Consider the following 7,969-nt stretch of genomic DNA (forward strand, 5'->3'; position numbering starts at 1 on the left):
AGCTGGGCATGGTGGCGCGTGCCTGTAATCCCAGCTACTCGGGAGGCTGAGGCAGGAGAATTGCCTGAACCCAGGAGGCGGAGGTTGCGGTGAGCCGAGATCACGCCATTGCACTCCAGCCTGGGTAACAAGAGCGAAACTCCGTCTCAAAAAAAAAAAGTGCTTCCTGTGTGTGTGAGTATGCCCTGTCAGGGGGGCGTATAACACATCCACTATGCAGGGCTTAGCGCGGGGGCAAAGCGTGTGCGATATGTTCCTTTCCTCTAGATTAACGTGAATGAGGTTAAAATAAACATGGTTTATTAGCAAAGTCACCAAAGTGCTGAGGCATGAGTACAGGGAGATGGGTCAGCAGGGAAGTTTGGGGTGATGTGTCCCTGTTCCTCCCAGCCGCTTCGCCTCTCCTGCTCCGCCATCCAACCATGGGGACTGCCAGCCCTGTCAGCTTTGATGGCTCTGCTCATGAAGCAGGAGACTGAGTTTTAGAACTGGGGACAAGGGACCCGAGAAACAGGGTGAGAAGGAAAGCGGGAGACTCCAGTTCCCCAGGATAGGTCACTTTGTCCTGCTCCAGCGTGGATTGCCTAGAGACTTAAAGTTGTAAAGCAGAACTGCACAATGAGCTTGGTGAGCCCGCTGGGCTAGACAACTAGACAACCCGGTCCTGGAGTCCCGCGGCAGCTCTCTGGGGACGCCCTAAGTCATGTTCACTCACCAAGAAAAATTCGTTTCATTTTTAAATCTTTCACCCCGGGCATAGAAGAGTCCACAGTCAACGTAATGTCCAGTGAAACCCTCTTTCCCTTTGCACCCCAGTTTCTCAGATGTATTTCTTGAGAGCATGGATATCCACAAGCACCCCCTCCTCCAGGGTTTGCAGTCCCAGATTCTCGGCAAGAGCGACACACCGTTAGTTTTCTGACAGAAATCAGCTTAGATTCCAGCAATGGACCGACTGAGGAAGAAGACGGTATATTTTCTCTAAACTTGCAGGCGCTATCGGCACTTTGATCTGGCTCCGTTACTCTGAGTTTTTAAGGCTCACTGGCCAGGGCCGGCACGGCGGCTCACACCTGTAATCCCAGCGCTTCAGGAGGCCATGGTCAGTGGATGGCTTTAGTTTAGGAATTTGAGACCAGCCCAGGCAACGTGGTGAAGCCTTGCCTCTATTTAAAGAAAAATAGTAATGATAAAAAAGCAGACCCTGGGGGCACTTCCTTTTCTATTACAATGCAAATACGCTAAAGGGATTGAATTAAATCACTCCCTTTTTCTGAGTCCAAACTATCCACATGTTTTTTGAGATGGAGTCTTGCTCTGTCACCCTGCCTGGAGTGCAGTGGTGTGATCTGAGCTCACTGCAATCTCCTGCCTCAGGCTCCCAAGTAGCTGGGACCACAGGAGCCCACCACCATGCCTGGCTAATTTTTGTATTTTTAGAAGAGACGGGGTTTCACCAGGTTGGCCAGGCTTGTCTTGAACTCCTGATCTCAGGTGATCTGCCCATCTCGGCCTCCCAAAGTGCTGGGATTACAGGCGTGAGCCACCGCACCCAGCCCATAATTTTTTTAAAGTACCATAATTAACCATAATTTATTTATTTATTTTGAGGCGGAGTTTCGCTCTTGTTACCCAGGCTGGAGTGCAATGGCGCGATCTCGGCTCACTGCAACCTCCGCCTCCTGGGTTCAGGCAATTCTCCTGCCTCAGCCTCCTGAGTAGCTGGGATTACAGGCACACGCCACCATGCCCAGCTAATTTTTGTATATATATATTTTTTTTTTAGTAGAGATGGGGTTTCAACATGTTGACCAGGATGGTCTCAATCTATTGACCTCGTGATTCACCCGCCTCGGCCTCCCGAAGTGCTGGGATTACAGGCTTGAGCCACCGCACCCGGCCGTAATTAACTTTTAAAAAAAGGTTTTGTTGCAAATTTAGGTTGGCCACTTTAGGGATGAGGAGAGTGAGAGGGTGAGCGGGCAAAAGGCGAGGATATTGATACGGAGAGGTATTAAATTTTGTAGTGTGTACGGCAGCCTTCTTCTCTTATGCAATGGAATCCTCAAGAGTCCAGGGGAGTCCTCACAGACCATATCCCTCTTCATGAACATGCAGTATGGAACCCCTCATGGGATCTTCTATACACTGCATTTGAAGCTTAGACACGAAGGCCTCAAGTGTGAGACTGCTTGTTAAACTCATGAGCAATGCGACAGAACACGGTCTCCCTAAGCACGTTCCGTAGTCTTGCAGTGGGCCGGGGGCAGGGGAGGGGAATAAAAATACAGAAAATGATTTTCCTTGATAAATTGCAGCAGAAAAAATCACAAGTAAAATTTTAATAAACAGAATCCATACCATATTGAAAAATATATAGCACAAGCCTGGGGGACATAACAAGATTCTGTTTCTAAAAATACCAAAATCAAACAACTTCGCTGGGCATGGTGGCACACACCTGTGGTCCCAGTTACTTGGGAGGCTGAGGCAGGTGGATTGCCTGAGGCCAGGAAGTTGAGGCCAGCCAGGGCAACATAGTGAGACCCCAAGTCTAAAAGAAAAAACTCTGCACAACTAGGAGGGATTTATTGTAGGAATTCAACCACGGGGAAACTCTATTTCTCCAGACGTCTTAGCATCTTAGAGAAAAATTACAGACACTGACCAAGGTCAGGAAGAAAACGATGATGAAGGCTGCACAGTATTGCTACGACTATTTCAATTGCACTGGAAATAGGAGCTCATGCAATCAGAGATGGAAAAATAATTAAAGGAATAAAGATAAAAAATATCTCTATTTGTAGATGATATGATGGAACATGGAAAATCCTACGGAATTAACGATAAGCCTAATTTAAACAAAATGTAGCCTTCAGGCCAGGTGCAGTGGCTCACACCTGTAATCCCAGCACTTTGGGAGGCTGAGGCGGACAGATCACTTGAGGTCAGGAGTTCAATACCGGCCTGGCCAACATGGTAAAACCCCATCTCTACCAAAAATATAAAAAGTTAGCCAGGTGTGGTGGCGCACGCCTGTAATCCCAGCTACTTGGGTGGCTGAGGCAGGAGAATCACTTGAACGCCAGAGGCAGAGGTTGCAGTGAGCTGAGATCGCACCACTGCACTCCAGCCCAGGTGACAGAGCAAGACTCCGTTTCAAAAAAAAGTAGCCTTAATCTTATAAACATTTAACCAGTCAGGATATGGTGGAACAGAAAAAGAGAAAATTTCTATTAACAACAGCAATGAAACAGTTAGATACTTAGCAATAACAATTTAGGAAATGTTAGCAGCCTTTATGAGAAAAACTTTAAACTCAAAAACACAAATGTAGATGGGCAAATTTAATGACATTCCTTAGTATTGAATAGTATCTCTCAACAAAATAAACATGTTATTTTCCCTTAGTTAATTTATAAGTGTAATGCAACCTAATATAAATGCCCACAACCTTTTTTAAAAAGCCCTGCATTGCAGAATAATAATAGATCCATAGGAAGTCGTAAAAATAGTGCAGAGAGATTGAGAGTACCCTTAACCCAGTTTTAATGTTTGTATGCAGTATCTTTTTTCAGTTTTATTATCGATCTTCTTGAATCATTATATTTAAGATTTCTTAGGAAATACTTTCAAAAAAATATTTTTTTGAGTCAAGATCGCACTTTTTTTTTTATTTTTGTTTTATTTTTATTTATTTATTTATTTATTTATTTATTTATTTATTTATTTATTTTTGAGACGGAGTTTCGCTCTTGTTGCCCAGGCTGGAGTGCAATGGCGCGATCTCGGCTCACCGCAACCTCCGCCTCCTGGGTTCAGACAATTCTCCTGCCTCAGCCTCCTGAGTAGCTGGGATTACAGGCACGCGCCACCACGCCCAGCTAGTTTTTTTTTTTTTTGTATTTTTAGTAGAGACGGGGTTTCACCATGTTAACCAGGATGGTCTCCATCTCTTGACCTCGTGATCCACCCGCCTCGGCCTCCCAAAGTGCTGGGATTACAGGCTTGAGCCACCGTGCCCTGCCATTACATTCTTTATAGTTGTGATATTACACATGAGACCACAGGGTTAATCCGATTAGGTCTGCCCAGTTTGGCCTGCCCTGCTTGTTTCTGGTCACTTGCTTTTGTTATTTTTTTTCTGTGAAGGTGAAGGCCACGCGGCTGAGCGCTATAACCTAACGTTGCTGGCTTCCTTACAGATAACATGTATGTCATGACTGTCATGATTGCTCACATTTTTCAGGAACTTGGGGCAGCTCCTGCCTAGTTCAAACCAGTTGAGACCAGTGAGCTTTCAAGTAGGCTTGTGCAAAGAAAGAGGTGGCCTTTTGACATCAGAGGCCCCCAAACGCCACCCTCAAATCATGCTAAGGCTGTCATTTTCTGAGCATGTGTCCTGTGAAGTGCCGTGAACCCTCCCTATACTTGCACAGGTCTCCAGCTGCCTCATTCTCCCCCACTGCCAATCACCTTTGCCCACGCCTTAGACCGAGCTGCTGCTCTCACGGGTAAATACCCCTGAGCCTTATCTTGTCTCACTCTGTCACCCAGGCTGGAGTGCAATGGTGTGATCTTGGCTCACTGCAACCTTCACCTCCCAGGTTCAAGCGATTCTCACGCCTCAGCCTCCCGAGTAGCTGGGACTACAGGCTTGCACCACCATGCCCGGCTAATTTTTGTGTTTTTAGTAGAGATGGGGTTTCACCATATTGGTCAGGCTGGTCTCGAACTCCTGACGTCATGATCCACCTACCTCAGCCTCCCAAAGTGCTGGGATTACAGGCGTGAGCCATTGTGCCCGGCCGGGGAGGAGAGCTATTCTCCTGCCTTCTTACTGGGCTGCCTTGTGAATAACTCTTTTTCTCTTTTGCAAAACCTGTCGCAGTGATTGATGATCGCATGTGGGCAGAATGAACCTGGTTGGTATCACATATATGTAATATTATTGGAAATGAATAATATGGACTTTGTGGGAAGGTACTTTGAAACTGTGTAAGTATCGTATTCCTCACCAAAATTTTAATTTATTCGTATCTACTTTTATTGGTATGAAGCATGGCTTCCTGTTTTATTTAAAGGGTTGAAATGTTACTATCATCATTTCTTTTGCTGCTCAAGTTCCGCATTTGGCCAGTGGGAGCATGATCTTGGAGCTGGCTTCTGTATCGTTTTGAAACATCCCCATCATTCTTCCAGCATTCCCTTACTTTCTGGCAGAACGAGATGTCCTCGCCCATCTTGTACTTTCTCTGCCGTAACCCCAGAAACGGCCATTTCTCTAAGCAACATTGGTTCCTTTTATTAAAGAATGGGAATTAGAAACCAAAATCTGGCTGCCAGATTGGGGTGTCACTGTTCCCAGGCCCCCTCCAGACCGAGTCAGGGGATGTATGCATGTAAGGCATATGTGTGTATACACACGTTGAACTCCACATGTCCTTCTTTGTCTGTGTGCACATACTGAAAACCAAAGATCTACCCTGCCAAGTCCAGTTCCAGTTCAACACTAGTGGGCGCATTCTCCCTTTCCTTACGTGTAACTCCAACCTCTGACAGTTTCAACTCTGGCTCCAATTATCCTTAATACATTCGGTCACCTGGTCATCTCCCTGTATGTAACTGATCTGTCATCTCCGCCAGCACCTGCCCCTGCGCCCGACACCACACACTGGGCCACTCCGACACGGGGACGTGCCACATCGTCAAACCGCTTGGGATCTGACACCGGGGCCGGCTGCACCAGCACCCATCTGTGTCTGACGGTGTGCTGGGCAGCCCCCCTGTGCCGCCACCCTCCTCATCCTGCTTGGGCCACTGTGGAACATCCTACACAGATGCCCAATTTGCTTGACACACCTGATGGCCTTAGCATGGAATTGTTCAGGAAGGTACCATGAAGGACGGAAGAGCCCCATAGAAGTGTAATGGATCCTTACGTTATAATGTCCAGCCTCCACCGCAAGGTTCACCCTTGTCCGTTCTGCACTGGGGCAGCAAGACCAAGTACTTTGCTCCACTGACCTACCAAGATTCAGACAGAATCACTGGATCGACTATTAAGAGTTTTCTGCTGATAGTTGCTGCAAGCAAATACAGCTTGGTCCTTAGCCTTCTACTGACTCAATGTATGTAGCGTATTTTATCAAATTTTGCAACATCCTCTCCTCATCACCCTCACTTGAGTTTCTGAGGTTCCTGTTTGTGGACAAGGCTTACCAGATGCTTGAAGCTCGTTATATAACCGATTGGTCAACATACATAATGAGGATGCACTCCGTGCCCAGTACTGTGTACCTGTGTAAACACCATGTTGCTCACAGTCCACCAGCGTTCCCGAGAGAAATGCTGTGCTGTGCACAACACTGCCTCCATCCCAGCAGCAACCTAAGGGGAGTCTGGGCTTATGATGGACGTGTGGATAGCCCGCATGTATATGTCTGTGTTCATGCTTCTAACACACATCCCCCGTTATGCAGACGTTTATACATCTTCGTGCCCTGGTATTTTGTACCTTACTACAGGCCCTACCAGTGCCTCGGTGAGGTCCTGGCAGCGCTGGGTTTTTAGAGCCTCTCTATTTGTCCATTGCTGGGGGGACGGCTTTGAGAAAGACGGATCGCTTTGTGGGGATTGTATCCTGCTTTCCTGCGCCAATTCCAGCGGCTGGAGTTTGAGGCCCCTGGCAGGTAACCCCTCTGCCCCCACCCCCACGAGTCTGCATACAAGAAATACATCTCTAAAGAGGTAATGAGCCTTTCTGGTGTCCATGTTACAGCTCTTTTAACCTTATATATACAGATGGTCCCTCACTTACCATGGTTTCACTTATGATGTTTCGACTTCATGATGGGTTCACTGGGGCCTGACCCCGTCTTTTTTTTTTTTTTTTTTTTGTCTTTTTTTGAGACGGAGCCCCACCCTTGTCCAGGCTGGAGCACAGTGGTGCAATCTTGAATCACTGCAACCTCTGCCTCCTGGGTTCAAGCGATTCTCCTGCCTCAGTCCCCCGAGAAACTGGGATTACAGGTGCCCGCCACCACACCTGGCTAATTTTTGTACTTTTAGTAGAGATGGGGTTTCACCATATTGGCCAGGGTGGTCTCGAACTCCTGACCTCAGGTGATCTGCCCGCCTCGGCCTCTGAAAGTGCTGCGATTACAGACGTGAGCCACCGCACTTGGCCTAACCCCAACTTAAGTGGAGGAATATCTGTATCTGCAGGCCCACAGAGGAGCTCCTAATTATAACACGTGCCACATGTCATCCAAGCCACAGGCCGGTGATGTGAAGATACACGATCCAAGAAATACAATAGCACTAAGAAAAAAAAAAAAAAATGCTGCAGCGGATATTACTAAATGCTAGATGACTCTCAGACGCATGTTAATTGCAGGGACCTGAAAATCGCAAATAAAAAGACGCATGTAGGTGGGATGCTGTGGCTCACACCTGTAATCCTAACATTTTGGGAGGCTGAGGCGGGCGGATCACCTGAGGTCAGGCGTTCGAGACCAGCCTGGCCAACACGGCGAAACCCTGTCTCTGTTAAAATACAAACATTAGCCTGGCGAGGTGGTGCACGTCTGTAAGCCCAGCTCTACCTGGGAGGCTGAGGCAGGAGAATCACTTGAACCCCGGAGGCCGAGGTTGCAGTGAGCCGAGATCGCGCCCCTGAGACACTGCACTCCAGCTTGGACCACAGAAACTGTCAAAAAAAAAAAAAAAAAAAAAAAAAAGCGCGTGTGTTCTGGACACGTTGGCAAAGGGCAGCGTTTGCAAGCCCTGCCCCTCTGCGGGCGCTCCTGTCCCGAGCAGGCAGGTGCGCGGCCGCGGCGGGCGGCGTTTCCCTGCACGCGGGCGCCCCGCTAAGTTTCGCTTTCCATTCAGTGGAAAACGAAAGCCGGGCGGGGCGCAGCCGGGCGCGGGGCCGGACGAGGGCGGCGCGGAGCGGAACGGCGGCGGC

Source organism: Saimiri boliviensis, chromosome 21, assembly GCF_048565385.1.
Source record: "Saimiri boliviensis isolate mSaiBol1 chromosome 21, mSaiBol1.pri, whole genome shotgun sequence".
NCBI lineage: Eukaryota > Metazoa > Chordata > Mammalia > Primates > Cebidae > Saimiri > Saimiri boliviensis.